Below are 16,915 nucleotides of genomic sequence, written 5' to 3'. Positions count from 1 at the left end.
CAGAATTCTTTGGCTTGTGGGCAACTGAAATTCAACCTTAACCAGTTTAAATAAAAGAAACATTTTGGGGCTCATGTGATACAGGACAGTGATGGAGTTGGTTCATAGTGTAACTGACTCAGGTGTCTTCAGGTTCCTCTAATCCACCCTCTTTGTCCCCCCCATCTGTATGGTGTCCCCCCCTTCCTATAAATAGACTCTTTCACTTCTGACAGACATACCCTGGGCACCTTCAGAGGTGCTTCAGTTACTCTAGACAAACTTAGAGAATCCCAGGGAGAGAGAGAAGAGCTTTCTTTTGTATTGATACATATAAATCCCCAGGAAGGACTATCACTGGCTCTTGCTGTTGTTCACTCAGCTGTGTCCGACTCTTTGCGATCCCATGGACTGCAGCACGCCAGGCTTCCCTGTCCTTCACCATCTCCCAGAGCTTGCTCACCACCATTGAGTCGGTGATGCCATCCAACCATCTCGTTCTCTGTTATCTCCTTTTCCTCCTGCCCTCAACCTGTCTTAGCATCAGGGTCTTTTCCAATGAGTCAGCTCTTCTCATCAGGTGGCCAAAGTACTGGAGCTTCAGCTTCAGCATCAGTCCTTTCAATGAATATTCAGGGTTGATTTCCTTTAGGATTGACTGGTTTGATCTCCTTGCAGTCCAAAGGACTGTCAAGAGTCTTCTCCAACACTACAGTTCGAAAACATCAATTCTTCGGCGCTCAGCCTTCTTTACGGTCCAACTCACACATCCCTACATGACTACTGGAAAAACCATAGCTTTGACTATATGGACCTTTGATTGACCCTATCGAGTCACATATCCAGCTTTTGGACCAACCACTGTGGCCAAGAGGATTGGCCAGCCCTAGGTGACAATGTCCATCTCTGTGGCCAGGGCAAGGTGGCTGTCCTGTAATCAGCAGCTCGGCCAGAATCACATATTTGGAGTAGGGAAGGAGCAGTTCCCCAAAGAAAGGAGGAATATTGTTATCAATAGAGAGGTATGCATTCCCCTAGGGCTGTGGAAAAAAGTCATATTTAACACACAGCTTTTGTTTTCCCATGAGCCCCATCCCTAATCCAAATGGAACCTTGTGCAAATCAGAAAAATTAGCCCCTTCCTCGAGATATTTTGCCACCATCTGCTATAAAACTGTCATCTTAAATATTCTAATCTATAATGACTATAGATGTGATTGGTTCCCAGAATTGTGCAGTGCACAACCCATACAACCGAATGCATACAACCCTGCCGCCTTATGTACTATAATTCCCTTAATAATTTCAATTCCTCGTTAAAGAAAGTCTGACTCCATAGAGCTTTGGGCAGTGGCAAGGCAGAGACCTAAAGGGCAGAGCCATAATTGGGAATGACAGCTGCCTCCCACCACCTCCCCTTCAGTGCCCACGGACAGGGAGCAGTGTGCTATCAAGGGAACACTGACCAGGAATTCCAGACGGTGGCCAGCAGCAAAGCAAATTGAAGCTGCATCAGGACTGGGAGTGATGAGAGAAACCCCTGAGGAGCAGTTTCAGGGAGACAACTTGCGAAGGATGTGAGATAAATCTCATGTTTTCTCTGAATGCCAGAAGAAGCAAAGAAGAAGTCGGGACCAGCAGACGCTGGACTACATTAGCAATACAACCACATGGAAAATGGTTGTTAGGTCAGTGAGCAAAGCAGGATAAAGAACCTTGCAGTGAAAACACCAAGACTTCCACCCTCTGAGGGTGTGAATGACTCACTGGGAGGAGATGTTCGAAGTCTGGGCAGAGCAGGAAGTTCTCAGACCACAGCCAGGCCTGGCCCCCAGGGAGGGGCTGGACTATGCTGAAGCTGGAACCACAGAGAGCCCCTGGGAGGAGAGGCGCCATGGGGCCAGCCCCCTAGACCGAGGGTGACAGCTCCCCAGGCTTCCCTATGCCCCTTGCAAAGGTCACTCTGGCCTGGTCTCAGCTTAGACAGAGCTCTGGCTGCCAGAAAAGTCAGTGGCAGTGAGGGGTATGGGAGAATGGGGGACGTTTTGGGGGACAGTTACTCTGGATTCACTCAGAGATTCTCTTGTTTGCCCCCGGGGCAGGAGCTAATGAGCAACAAGAAATGGGTCATTTCTAGACACCTCCACTAGAGGTCACCACAGCCCCAGAGTGGAAGTGGGGGAGGGGGGCTAAACTACCCTCGTCCCTCCCCTCCCCAACTTCCGAGGGACAGATGTCTAGTCAGTGGGGTGGGGGAGTGTTGGTAGAGAAATGACCCTCAAGACTGCTGTGTGGTCCAGCTAGACAGCTGTGCTGGGGGGAGGAGCTCATGGGCGTGAGATGTGGGTGTGGGCATACAGACAGACGTACACTTGATAAAAACCTAGTGACCAGGGACTTGCCTGGTGGCCCAGGGGCAAAATACTCTGCACATTGGGAAATGCAAGGCGCCCAGGTTCGATCCCTGGCCGGGAAACTAGACCCCACATGCCACAGCTGAGATCCTGTGCAATCAAATAAATAAAGTCAATATTTTTTAAAAATATAATGACCATAGGTACATATAGGTGGCCCTATGTACATGGGAATGGAAGCATGTTATGTGGGCACAGACAAACGCCCGGATATAAATAACATGCCTGAAATGCCCAAATGCATGGGCATGACAGTGGTGTGTGTACACACTTGATACAACTGTAGTGTCTGGGATATGCAACATCTGTGCTCACCTGGGCAGGAGAGTGCATGTGGCTGCATGCGTGTAATAATACACATTTGTGCACAAGCCTGCTGTGAGTGTGGGAGCATGTCTATGTGAGTAGCAGGTATGCATTTGAATAAGTGTGACACGCAGTGCAAGCACTTGTGTGACTGTGTGAAGGGTATAGTTTACATGTCCGGCTGAGCATGTATGAGTGTGACAGTGGGCAGCGGGGAACGCAGCCGTGAGTGTGTAGAGTGTGCCAGCCAGTGTGTGCCCTGGGAGTACTTCTGGGAACGAGTGTGAAAGGAGAGTCCTGTGTGAGAATGAGCCTGTGGCCTCAGACGCATGCCCCAGTGGGCGTGTGTGCGTGCGTGTGTGTGAGAGAGAGTGGACGAACGTGTTGAGTGTGTCACGCTCCGGGTCAGCGGCCCCCCAGCCCAGGCAGTCCCAAGCCGAGCCCCGGGCACCCGTGAGGCAAGCGCGGCCCAGGCTCCCACCTGAAGATTGGCCGGGTCCTCAGGTTTCACTCATGACCCTGTGACATCAGCGGCAGCAGCTGTCCCCGCCGGCCGGCCCCCCGGCCAAGTCCCCCAGAGTCCCAGCCCCAGCCCGAGGTGGGCACGCCGCTCCAGGCTCGTCTGCTCCCGTCCAACAGTGAGTACCGCGCCCCCGCCCTGAGCCCCGCTGGGCCGGGCACCCCGAGGGCAGGCCACCCCAGGGGCCTGGAGGCCTGGCCCCCAGCCCAGCCTGGCTCCGAGGAAGTCACCACTTTGCTCCGGGCACCACTGTCCTCCTGCCCACGCCGGGCCCCGCTCCGCGGCCACCCTGCCTGAGGTCCTTGTGCCATGACCCTGGCCGGATCCCTGTGCTTGCCTCTCCCCGTCGGCCTGTGCCCCTGTCTGGCCAGCTGGCCCTGCCCTCAGCCAGGGTCGTCGTCCTGATCACAGACGGCCCAGGCGCTAAGGCTCGGCTCTGGACGGGATGACCCAAGGGACAGAGACAGGACTGAGTTTCTCAGGGGAGGAGGGTGGAGGGCCCAGAGCAGTGACTCGGCTTGGCCTGATCGCAGTGGCCCAGAAGGCAGGGCTGGCGGCGGGGAGGAGAGCGGGAGGCCGGCTGGGGGGTGGCGGCGGCTCCTTTGCTCTGCTGGAACAGGAATCTGCGAGATGCCAGCAGAGGACACATCTCGGGCTGAGAGGCCGGCCAGGCTCTGCCCACTGCCCCTGCCTCTCCCTGCCCAGGGGCACACTGGGGCTCCTCTCCTGGAGAAACCGAGGAGGAGGTGGGCAGAGGAGCAGCTCCTCTTAGTGGAGGGGGTGTGGGGACAGGGAGCCAGAAAGTCCAGGGTGAGGGGCATCCCACATGGGGCCGCCGCACTGAAGGGTCTCTGGGGGACTCAGAAGGAGACTAGAGCTGGGGTGAGGGGGCTGGAGGTCGGGGGGGCAGGGGTGTGGTGCCAGGGCAGAGCACAGCCCCCTGCCTCCGCTGGCAGAGCTGGGCACCCAGGACCCTGGGAGGGAGCGTGGGCAGGGGCTGGCCGAGAAGGCCTGACGGTCTGAGCAGAGATGGGAGAAGGTGTTTTTGGAAGCTCATGGAGCTGAAGGGAGGTTTGTTTTGTGTGTGTTGGAGGAGTTTGCTCAAAAGATTGAAGATGCCGCATCTAGAAGGCCTGGGGAGGGTGGTGGGATGGGAGGCTTCCAAGAATGTACTGGTAGGGGCAGGGGGGCCTGAGCCCCTTCCCACTGCGCCCCGTTAAGTACTGTGTCCCAATGCCCCTCACCCTGCTCAGGGCATGGGGTCAGGGCAGGGGGCCAGGTCCTGATGAGAGCTTGTGACACCCCCCTGTGGGGAGATGGCTTTCCAGGTGGAGACTAGACAGGTCCGCCTCCGATTTATACTGCCAGCTGCAGGCGTCTGCCCCAGAGCCCAGGAAGGCTAGAGCCCAGGGGAGCCTTGACATGACGTAATTGTTGCTCAGTCTTGTCCGACTCTTTGCGACCACATGGACTGTAGCCCACCAGGTTCCTCTGTCCATGGGATTCTCCAGGCAAGAATACTAGAATAGGTTGCGACGCCTTCCTCCAGGGGCTCTTCCCAACCCAGGGATCAAACCTGCGTCTCCTCTATCTCCTACATTGGAGGCAGGTACTTTACCGCTGAGCCATCTGGGAAGGCTTGAAGGCCATTTAATTCGGCCCCTAAAGATGAGCCAGCTCGGGGAGGGCAGCTAGAGACCAGTTTCCGTGTCTGTCTAGTCTGGAGAGGGGAGGAGGCTGACAGAAGTTGGGGCAGAACCAGAGGTGAGCGTTGTTGTCTCTCGTCTGCGGTGGCAGTGACTGAACCCAGGTGTGCAGAGCTGGGGTTGGGGGCAGGTGTCAGAGGGCTGGTTCTCCCAGAACCCTCCAGCTTCTTCCAGGGACATCCCTAGTCCCCTGCTCATGGCCAGTGGTGTGGATGATTATAGCCACTGCACTAGGATTTGGAGCCACGCTCCCTGTGTGGGATGATGCAGAGGCCCAGACATAACCCAAGGCCCACCCCCATCTTCATGCCTGGCAGCTCTCAGGGGATGGGAGGGGTTTGCGGAAGGTACTTAAGGGTCCTTCCTAGGTGGTCCCATCCCTGCCTGGCTTCCTTGTCATTTTTGCATCGGGACCCGCATAGGGTGGAGGCTCAGGACTCAGGGTCGCCTCCAGCTCTAGACTGGCCTGAGTGTCAAAGTCTGCCAAGCCAGCTTCCCTGCCCTGACCCACCCAGGCCCAAAGGAGGAGAAGCCCTGAAGCTGATGCTGAAGGCATTGAACTCCTGGCCAGATGCTGGAGGTGATCCTGACAAAGTCCCTGCCTTTGGGGGCAACTCTGTCCACCAGAACAGAGAAAAGCGTGGGTGATGGCAGGAAGGGGCAGGTTTAGAGAAGGCTCCCAGGGGAGGCAAGGCAGAGAGGAGAGAAGGGATTGGACCCTCCAGACCAGAGTGGGAAGGCTCACTCTCTCCAGGTGATAGGAGAGATGCACAGAAGGGACATGAAAGATCTGAGCCCAGGGGCCTCGGGGAGCAGGTAGAGAGAAGGCGGGGGAGGAGGAGGGGGCGTCAGCAGCCCCAGTCCACATTACACAGACCTCTGTCCCTCGAGTCCTCTTAGAGGCAAGGCTCAGGTTCAGAGGGCCCTGTCACTTACCTGGGGCACACGGCTTGTGAGGGGCCAGGGCTCTGTCCACAGTAGCCACGGCCCCTACTCCCTGGGGCAGAGCTCTCCCCCGAGACCCTGGGGGCAGTGGGTCCCCGGTTGCATCCCTAGGGGTCCCCAACTCTGCGGAGGCAGGAACAGGCCCAGACTCCCCACGGTGCCATTGGAAGGCGTTCATGGGGCTGGGGAATCCCAGGGTCTCTCCGCCTCCACCACCCCAGCCCCAGGCCTTTCATGTACTCGGGCCCCCATTCTGCCTCGTCAGCACAGCTATTTTTATTCCCTGCAGTTTTCAGTCAACAGCCCTTGTGTGTGTGTGTGGCGGGAGGGGCGGCAGGGCATGGGACAGCCAGAGGAGTGGGAGGGGCTCAAGGAGCCCACTGGGCAGTGGGGATGGCAGGGGAGCCGTGGTGCCCCTCAAAGGGCAGGCTGCCCCCTGCCCCCTGCAGGCCTCCCTGCCCTCTGCTGGGAGGCCTAGCAGAAATGCACAGTGCAAAACCCACAAGAGTCACCAGACCCCGCTCTGTTTTTGAACTGGTTTGTGAAACCAGGTGCCAGCCCCTCCTCCACCCCCAGGGGCTAGAAGGTCATGGCCCAGTTTAGACACTGGGGTGATGATATACCTTAGTGGTTCAGAGCCAGGGTCTCTTCCGAGAGCCCCAGGGGTCAGGTTTCCAGCCCCAATTTACTACATAAATAACACCTGGCAACTTCCTTATCCTCTCTGTGCCTCCGTTTCCTCATCTGCCAAATGGAATAATAACAATAGGATCATGTCAGGATTACATGAGCTCACTGCATGTGAAATGCCCAGCATAGTGCTTGGCAAGTATATAAGTGTTAACCAGGAATTCATAATTGCGCTTGTTATCAGGTTATGACTCTGAAATAAATGTCTCGTTGTTGGAGGGCTGGGAGTAACAGAAGGGGAGAAGAAGCTATAAGTTGGGGGTGCCTGGTAGGAAGCATTAGACCCCGTCCAGCTCTGGGTACCCTACATACCTGGGAGGAGGTGGGTTTTTTCCTACCAAGAGAGGCTTTTATCATACCGACAGCAGAGCTCCCCTGATGAGAGTATGTGGTTTACAGGTATTGCCTTAAGCGCTGTGAGAGTAAAGGACAAAGCCGAGCTTCCCCCTACCCCAGCCTCCCATTTTAGTAAGAGCTGCAGGTGACTCTTATCTTTTTTGAGGCTTGTTAAGTTCTTGATTGGCCTAATTTGGGAGAAGGATCTTCCACAGGGTCACTGGTGAGAAAACATCCCTGGAGCAGTTTCTGGGGTTGAACCAAATTCTCTGAGTGGCGAAGCCAAGCTGATAAAGGGGCGGGACACCCCTTGGGGGTTTAGGTTATAGGCTCAGGTTCTGCGGGCTGCTCTTCCAAGCGCTCCTCATCCAATTCCCTGAGCCCAGCAGGGACCTAGAGCCCATGTGTGGGGTGAAAAGGGTCAAAGCCCATGCTACCCAGATGGTTAGGGGTTGATGGAGGGAAGCGGGGCCAGATTGGCCCTGGAACTCTCCAGGCTCAGAATCAGTTTCGAACCATCCTCTTCTCACCCTCTGGGTAGACCTAAGGCAGGAAAAAGGCCTGGCAGCCATGGTCTGGGAGTGCGGAGAGTGCGTGGCAGAGAGAAGAACAGAGGCTGGCAGCTCCAGGGGCTGACCTAGGTGGGAGCCCGCAGGGTGAGGGGAGGCAGCCCTGTGTGCAGGGGTGAGTCTGCCTGAGGATGGGCAAGGTGACTGTGGATATGTGTGTAGATGAGGCTGTGCACACACAATTTGGAGGGGGACCATCCATGGAGCCCCCATCACCATACTTGGGAGCACCTTTGAGAGAGCTAGCAGAGGGCAGGAAGCCCCAGGCTTGGATGGAACTAATTAGCCTCCCCACCCCTTGGAGCAGCTGGGAAATGACTCATAGAAGCAACGAGGGAGTGAGCGAGTGTGTGTGTGTGTGTGTTGGGTGTGTTGGGTGTGTTTGTGTAGGAGCAAGCTGGCTGCTGAGGAAGTTGGGAGGGTATTTTAGAGTTGATTGGTGCAAATGAAAAACCAGACCTTGACAAAGGCTCTTTACCAAACTACAGGTGGGGGCCCTTAATCCCCACCACTCCCAACTCCCAACTCGAGGCCCCAGGAAGCCTGAGCCTGGGGCCTGCCAGGGCTTGCCAGACACCCACCCGAGCCCACGCCTTTCAGGGGCTTGGCCCGAGGACTCTGGTCTGTCCTTTGAAGAGGACAGACAGGTGAGGCTCAGGCCAGCCCAGGGGGAAACTGGAGGGGACTGCAACCTGGGCATGCCCCAGGCTGGGGGAGGGCAGCCGGCTGAGCACCATCCCCCACTGGGCGAGCCAGAGGGACGCTGTGTTTGTGGTAGCAGGCACGTGGATTTGGCCCCTCCGAGAGCCACATTCGAATCCTGGCTGCACCACTCAGTCGCTGGGATGATGAATGCGAAGCACTTGAAACAGGGCCTGGCATGCGTTAAACACCAAATGAACGTACGGATGGCTGCTCTCGATCAAGAAATAATTCTCAGTGCTAGATTTCTAATTTTAAAAAATAGATATACAACAAGCAACAAAGCTTTACTGTCTAGCACAGGGAACTATAGTCAATATCTTGTAAAAACCTATAACGGAAAATAATCTGGGAAATGATAGGTGTATATTATAACTGAATCACCCTGCTGGGCATCTGAAACACTAAGTCAACTATACTTCAGTGAAATATATTGGGCCTCCATCTCTCAGGCCCACACATGTCAGGATGACAGGTGAATGTACTGAGGTTTGAGGGTCAGAGGAACCAACCCACTCCCACTCCTAATAGAATCTTCCCCGAGCTGATGCTGATGAGGCCTGGAATTTACACCTTGAGATAAGATCAATTCCTTTGATTTAAGGCTCAGTCATAGGAGAGGAGGGGCTTCCCTCATATACAGGAGACCCTGGTTTGATTCCTGGGTTGGGAAGATCTGCTGGAGAAGGGATAGGCTACCCACTGCAGTATTCTTGGGCTTCCCTTTTGACTCAGCTAGTAAAGAACCCGCCTGCAATGCTGGAGCCCTGGGTTTGATCCCTGGGTTGGGAAGGTCCCCTGGAGAAGGGAAAGACGACCCTCTCCAGAATTTGGCCTGGAGAATTCCATGGACTTCATGGGGTCGCAAAGAGTCAGACACAATTGAGCGACTTTCACTTCACTTGGGAGGGAAAACCCATTCCTGGGAACCCATCTCGAGGCAAACAGTAAGTGGAAAATAAATGTGGCCACACTACGATCATTCTTTCCCCATAGGCAGGACAAATCATCAGGCTGGTTAAATCAAAGGGAGGCTTATTTCAACCCAGTGAGCCCCAACTGGAAAGTGTCATCAGCGTTAGCTCACTCCTTGTCCAGGGTAATCCCTCCCCATCCCCCCACCGTGTGACCCTGAAGGTTCCAGAACTCTCATAGCTCCTGAGTATCCAGAGGTTTCTGCATTAGGCTCCAGGCTGCCCTCTAAGACCTCTTGGAGCAGATTTCCTCCACAGAGAGTGTCAGACCAGAGGGGAGGGCCATCTGGAGTGACTTCCTCCAGGCCCCTGGCCTGCCAAGGCTGAGGCTCTAAGTGCTGGCAGAGAAACAACACAGCTACCCCCTTCCCATCCCTACCCCCAGCCTGCCCCAGCTGAGAAAAAGCTATGATTTGAGATTTACAACTAGGGGGACGGGAAGTAGGGATCCATTTTGCATTCTTGGTGCTGGGCCACAGCAGAAATGCAGGAATTTGGGAAGTAGGCCACCAGGATGCCCGGTGCTGTCTTTGGCCAGGACAGAGAAAGTTTGATCTGTTTCAGCCTCCCAGAAAGTCCTGAGTCTGAGCCCTCACTGTAGGTGAAGCTTGAGGACTGGCTGCAGCTCTGGGTAATTTTGGAGAAGGCAATGGCAACCCACTGCAATACTCTTGCCTGGAAAATCCCATGGGCGGAGGAGCCTGGTAGGCTACAGTCCACGGGTTGTGAAGAGTCGGACACGACTTAGCGACTTCACTTTCACTTTTCACTTTCATGCCTTGGAGAAGAAAATGGCAACCCACTCCAGTGTTCTTGCCTGGAGAATCCCAGGGACGGGGGAGCCTGGTGGGCTGCCATCTATGGGGTCGCACAGAGTTGGATACGACTGAAGTGACTTAGCAGCAGCAACAGCAGCAGCTGGGTAATTTTGCTCTCAATCCAGAGAGAAACAGCCTGAGCCTGGACTGCGGCTTTACTAGAGATGAAGGGCATGTTTGGTTGGCAAGAAAGATGGTGACTGAGCAAGGCCAGCAAGTCATCCACCATCTCTGCATCCTGGGAAATGTGCCCTAGAGTGAACGGGAAGGCTGTGAGGGGCAGGTCTCATCCATTCTCAGTCTTCCGGAGGTTTCCCACAGCAACTGTTACCAAGCTGGCAGGGCATGGCTGAGGCTCCTTGAGGGGTTTCAGGCCAATTCAGTGCAGCGAGGTGGTTTGAAGGACCCTCATTGGAAGCTTGGTGTCCCAAGAGAGAAGGTTCTAGAATCATATAGTGGCAGGAAGTGGGGATGTCTGTCATGAGTTTTGTTTGGCCAGTAATTTGGGACAATTAGGATCATAGGCACTCAACTGTGAGGGATTGGTCTTGAACTGAGTGGGGAGAATCAAGATTTTACAGAAGATTGCAGGTCAAGAGGTGCAATGAATGAGGGGCACTTAAGTGGAGGTAGATGGAAAATCCTACACCGAATTTGGGCTTCCCAGGTGGCTGAGTGGTAAAGAATCCTCCTGCCAATGCAGGAGACATGGGTTCAATCCCTGGGTCAGGAAGATCGCTTGGAGAAGGAAATTGCAACCCATTCCAGTATTCTTGCCTGGGAAATCTCATGGACAGATGAGCCTGGTGGCCCTACAGTCCATGGGGTCACAAAAGAGTCGGATGTGACTTAGTGACTGAATAACACCACCTGAATTTATATTAACCTTACATCCTGAAACTCTGCTATAATCATTATTAGTTCCAAGAGGGGGTTTGTTTGTTTGTTTTTGGCCGATTCTTTTGGGTTTTGTACAAAGACAATCATGTCACCTGTTAACAAAGACAATTTTACTTCTTCCTTCCTGATCAGTGTAACTTTCATTTCCTTTTCTTGTCTTATTGCATTAGCTAGAACTTCAGTATGATATTGAAAAGGAGTGGAGAGAGGTGACATCCTTGCTTTGTTCCTGATCTTAGTAGGAAAAGTTCCAGTTTCTCACCATTAAGTACTATGTCAGCTGTAGGATTTTTTAGGAAAATGTTCTCTATCAGGTTGAGGAAGTTCTCTTCTATTCCTAGTTTGCTGAGAGCATTTATCATGAATGGGTGTTGGATTTTGTCAAATTCATTTTCTATATTCATTGATATGACCATCAGATCAGATCAGTCACTCAGTCATGTCCGACTCTTTGCGACCCCATGAATCGCAGCACGCCAGGCCTCCCTGTCCATCACCAACTCCCGGAGTTCACTCAGACTCACTCACGTCCATCGAGTCAGTGATGCCATCCAGCCATCTCATCCTCCGTCGTCCCCCTCTCCTCTTGCCCCCAATCCCTCCCAGCATCAGAGTCTTTTCCAATGAGTCAACTCTTCGCATGAGGTGGCCAAAGTACTGGAGTTTCAGCTTTAGCATCATTCCTTCCAAAGAAATCCCAGGGCTGATCTCCTGCAGAATGGACTGGTTGGATCTCCTTGCAGTCCAAGGGACTCTCAAGAGTCTTCTCCAACCACCACAGTTCAAAAGCATCAATTCTTCGGCGCTCAGCCTTCTTCACAGTCCAACTCTCACATCCGTACATGACCACAGGAAAAACCATAGCCTTGACTAGACAAACCTTTGTTGGCAAAGTAAAGGATTTTTATTCAGCCTGTTGATATGACAGATTAACATTGATTTTCGGAACTTTCCTGTGCTAATTTTCTTAGACACTGTGCTCCCAATGCAGGCAGCCCAGTTCCATCCCTGGTCAGGGAACTAGAACCCACATGCCACAACTAAAAAAAAAAAGATCTGGCATTCTGCAACTAAAACCCAGCAGAGCCAAATGAATAAATAATTATAAAAATTAACTGATTTTCTAGTGTTGAATCTGTGCTGCATACCTGGGGTAAATCCCCTTTGGTTGTAGAGTATAGTCCTTTTTATATGCTGTTGGATTTGATTTGCTAATACTTTGTTGAGCTCCACTTGGATTTAAAGGAGAAAAGTCAGTTGCATAATTACAGGATGGTGAAACTCTGATATGGCCACAGTTCATGATGAAAACTCCGGGGGTGTCTGTAAACTCCCCTTGTAGGTGGGCTGCTGCAAATGTAAATGCCATCTTGGGATGAATGAACACAATGGGTGGCCAGGCCAAGGAGAAAAGGCCTGTCTCTTTGCGGTCAGACTATATCTGGAATTGGGTGTTCCGATCTGGCAGCCCCACAGAGGGAGACAATGCCGGGCTGGACCCGCCCCAGAGAAGAGCTGCCTCACCCTCCAGCGTCCTCCCCCTCGGCTCCCTGCCCAGGGACAGCTGGCCCTAACCTGGCTCCCTGACTCCGGACCCTTCCTTTCACACCCCTTGCCTCCAGATTTCCAAAACTTTAACTCCGACTTCCGCCGAAACTTCCGTTTTGACGCAGTTTCCGACGGAGCTTCTCACTTCCTAACTGAGTTCTGGTGCCCACGGAACAGGGTTTTAGTCTTGGCTGAGCCTTTCATTTATCATTCTCTAAAATTATCTTATTTGCTTCCCTATTTATTATCTGCCTTCTCCCTCGGGAATGCAAGCTCAGTGAGGACAGGGACTTCGCCACTCCTGTATCCCTGACTCCCCAAACAGAGCCCCGCATAGAGTGGATGCTTAGGAAATGTTTGTTAAAGGAATAAATGTGTGGTCTGGGGAGTAGGGAGTTACTGCTCCTTTCAAGGCCTGTTTCCCCATCTGCAGAATGAGGGAGTTGGACTCCATGTCTCTGGTCCTTGCAAATCTAACATTCTTAAATTCAGTGGTGGGGGTGGGGGGAGAGTGGAGGGGAGGGGCACTGCCTGATGGTCCAGTGGCTAAGACTCCACACTCCCAATGCAGGGGACACAGGTTCGATCCCTGGTCAGGGAACTAGATCCCACATGCTGCAACTAAAGCAGCAACAAAGATCAGAGAGGCCGAGTGCTGCAACTAAGACCTGGCACAGCCAAAAAAAAAATTAAAATAAATATTAAAAATTTTCCCATGAGAAGAGGTTCCTCCAGGCCCTCAAACACCCCATCTCTGAGGCCAGAGACTGATCCTGTGGCTGGTGGAAGGAGGATTTGAGCTGTCACATGGCTCCCTTTACTCCAGGCTGGACTTGAGGGGCCATGTGGTGATCTGCCTGCAAGACACCCAACCCACTGACATGGGACATTATCAGTGCTTGTCCCTGCCAGAAAGTCGCCGTGCATACACCCCAGATGTCTTTTCATTCTCCACTGGGGCCACTGCAAACAGCACAGCTTGTCATTCTGTTCTAGACACACTCTTAGGATGAGCAGGGGGCACCTACACACTGGCCAATGTAAGCAACCCAGCACCCCTGGGAGGGCTTTCCAAACCAGGGAGATGAAGTCCAGACTCCCAGATGCGGTCTTCAAGGCCCTGGCCTAGCTGCCCAGCCCACTTCCCCAAGGCCCATAAACAGGGATTCCCTGGTGGCTCAATGGTAAAGAATCCCCCAGTCAATGCAGGAGACATGGGTTCAATCCCTGCTCCAGGAAGATCCCACATGCCACGAGGCAACTAAGCCCATGCTCCCACGACTACTGAACCTGTGCTCCAGAGCCCAGGAGCCGCGACTACTGAAGCCCACATGCCCTAGAGCCCATGTTCCACCACAAGAGAAGCCACCGCAACGAGAAGCCTGCTCACTGCAACTAGAGAGTAGGCCCCACTCAACAGCTAGAGAAAAGCCCACACGGCAACAAAGACCCAGTGCAAACAGAAATAAATAATTTTTTTTTAAAGCCCATAAACAGATTCCAAACCCTCCAAAGACTGACACAGGATAGCTCCCTAGGTCCTGCTTCTGCATTTGCTCTGGCTGTCCCTTCTTCCTAGAGTGCCCTTCCCTTTCACTTGCCTGCGCCCATAACTCCCTCATCCTTTGTGACTCAACTGAAAAGGCACATCTTTCCTTTCCCTGGTCTGGAAGTCCCCATTCAGCCACCCGAACTCCCATAGCACAGTCAATTCCCTTCTTTATTTATTTATCTTTATTGGAATATAATTGCTTTATAATATTGTGTTAGTTTCTGCTCCCTTCTTTAGGGCGGACATCTCTGTCTCCTCATATCATAGCTTCTGTGCCCCTGTCTCCCCAGCTATCAACTCTCGGAAGGCAGGATGCATAGCTGGTGCATCTTTATGTCCTACTCAGGGCTAGCTCAGCTTCTGACTTAGGAACAGAATGAATGGATGGACGGGTGGGTAGACGGATGGATGAAACCTTTCAGAATCCATCTTATTCCAAGAAAGATCTATATCCAAGCCTCATCCACTCACTGAGTGTCTGCCAAGTGCCCAGGCCTGGGACCAGCCGTGGTGATCTGGACAGAGTTCCTGCTCTCTCGGCATTTTGGTCTGGTGAAGGAGATAAACAAAGAAATTAGGCCAATAAACAAGTGATTAAGAATTATGATAAATAATGTCAAGGAAAATACATCATCATGGAAAGTACAAGGGACTAGGACAGAGAGATGAGGAGGAGAAGTTCTCTTGGAGAAGGGACATTAGAGGCTTGATGGGAAAGTGAGCAGGAAGAGCCATGTGAAGAGATAGGAGACAAGAGCTCCAGAGAGAGCAAAGATCCAAAGGCAGACGTGAGTTCAGTGGTCAAGAAGCTGGAAGGAGGCCAGAAGGACTGGGGCAGAGTCAGCAGGGAGAATAGATCAGCAGACAAAGGTGAAGAGGTATAGACAGAGGCTGGATCACCAGGGCCTTGGAGGCCACCAAAAGAAGTTTAGGTTTTATTCTAAGCACAATAGGACATTACTGGAGAAATTTAAGCAGGAGAAACAATATGATTAGTTTCTTATTTTTAAAACAGTACCCACTGAGACCTCCCGTGATCCACTGGCTAAGATCTTATGTTCTCAAGGCAGGGGGCCCAGATTTGATTTCTGGTCAGGGAGCTAGATCCCACAGGACACCACTAATGATCCTGCCACAACGAAGATAGAAGATCCTGTGTGCCGCAACTAAGACCTGGCACAGATAAATAAATAAAATATTTTTTTTAATGTTTACATAAACCAGCACCCACTGCTTCTTTACTAGACTGGTTTGGAGAGGGCAGGGGCAAAAGCAGGCAGCTATTGCAAGAAAATGTTGTGATACGGACCGGGGTGGGTGAGGGGAAACAGAGGTTGTGTGTTTTGGAGATGTTATTAACAGAACTTTGGACAGGCCGAATATAGAGATGAGGGAGAAGAAGAATTCACAAAGACGTCTCAGCTTTTGATTTGAGCAAATTTGAGGCTTGGATGGATGGTGGTACCATCTCCTGGGTTGAGGAAGAGGGTGAAAAAGACAGTGACCTTGAGAAACCTAACCTTGGGGTTGATGTCAGAAATGTGGGCGGTCTTGGGTGGACTGTGTCCTGAAGCTTAATAGTTGACTGTAACCCCTTTCGGGAGTGAAACCTCTTCTCCATAGTGGCTGTACCAGTTTACATTCCCACCAATAGTGTAGTAGGGTACCTTTTTCTCCACACCCTCTCCAGAATTATTTATCTAGACTTTTTAGCAATGTTGAATACTTCTTCATGTGCATTTTGGTCATCTGTATATCTTCTTTGGAGAAATGTCTATTTAGATCTTCTGCCCATTTTTTATTGGATTATCTGTTTGAGAATATATTTCTGTTATCTTTTTATTTTATATTGGAGTATAGTTGATTTGGGGCTTCCCTGATGGCTCAGTGGTAAAGAATCCGCCTGCCAATACAGGAGATGAGGGGTCGATCCCTGGGTCAGAGGATCTGCTGGAGAAGGAAATGGCAACCCACTCCAGGATTCTTCCCTGGGAAATCCCATGGACAGAGGAGCCTGGCAAGCTATAGTCCATGGAGTTGCAGAAAGTGTCAGAAAGGACTTAGGGTCTACACAGCAACAACACACTTGATTTACAATGTTATGTTAGTTTCGGGTATACAGCAAAGTGATTCAGTTATACATATACATGTATCTCTTCTTTTTCAAATTCTTTTCCCATTAGGTTGTTACATATTATTGAGCAGAGTTGTCTGTGCTATAAGCAGGTCCCTGGGCAAATGTTTCATTCCAGATGCTACTGGTTGCTTGCCTATTATTATCCACATAGTGGGGTCCAGTAGCCAGTTGAGTATTTCAGTCTAGAGTTCAGAGGAGAGAGTTACCATACTCCTATAACACAATCTACAGTCATAGGAATGATGCCATCCAGACCCAGACAGAGCCCTGGGGCGAGGAAGAGGGACAAACACAAAGGTCATTGAGAAGGAACAGCCAGAGAGGCAGGAAGTAAAGCATGGGTGAGCTGTCATGGAGGCTGAGCGGGTAGAGCCTGCCCAGAAGCGGGCCACGGCCAACTGGGTTGAATGTTTCTAAGAGGTTGAGGGAGGTGAAGACAGAAACGTGTGCAGCAGACTTGGCAGCATCGAGACTGCTAGTGACTTGACAAAAGCCACTTCCGTGGAGTGTGGGAGGTGACACACGCCAGGTTGGAGTGTTTTGGAGAGGGAATAAAAGGTAAGGAAGTAAAGACAGCTGGTGTAGACACTTTCCAAGAAGTTTGTCCATGAAGAGAGGCAGAAAAATAGAGCGAGAGTGAAGGGAGGTGAGAGTTCCCTTGGGGTCCGCAGCTAAGACTCTGTACTCCCAATGCAGGGGACCTGGGTTGGTTCCATCCCTGGTCAGGGAATTAGATCTCACATGCCATGTCTCTAAGATCCTGCATGCCACAACTTAAAAAAAAAAAAAAATTCCATCTGCCACAACGAAGATCGAAGA

The 16,915-nt window shown here is 52.0% G+C and overlaps 1 protein-coding gene across 1 annotated transcript in view; it reads left to right on the top strand.

Annotated features, from left to right (window-relative positions):
* The first annotated feature begins 3,072 nt into the window (after positions 1 to 3,072).
* The window catches only part of SCN4A (sodium voltage-gated channel alpha subunit 4), a 52,953-nt gene continuing 39,110 nt past the window's right edge, over positions 3,073 to 16,915 (top strand). Inside the window, exon 1 of the mRNA XM_019981203.2 lies at positions 3,073 to 3,337. The gene's annotated coding sequence lies outside the window, so the exon portion shown is untranslated. The remainder of the gene's footprint in view (positions 3,338 to 16,915) is intronic.

Source organism: Bos indicus, chromosome 19, assembly GCF_029378745.1.
Source record: "Bos indicus isolate NIAB-ARS_2022 breed Sahiwal x Tharparkar chromosome 19, NIAB-ARS_B.indTharparkar_mat_pri_1.0, whole genome shotgun sequence".
Lineage (NCBI taxonomy): Eukaryota > Metazoa > Chordata > Mammalia > Artiodactyla > Bovidae > Bos > Bos indicus.
The sequence above is the reverse complement of the archived record's forward strand: the minus strand, read 5'-3'. Positions and strand labels throughout refer to the sequence as shown.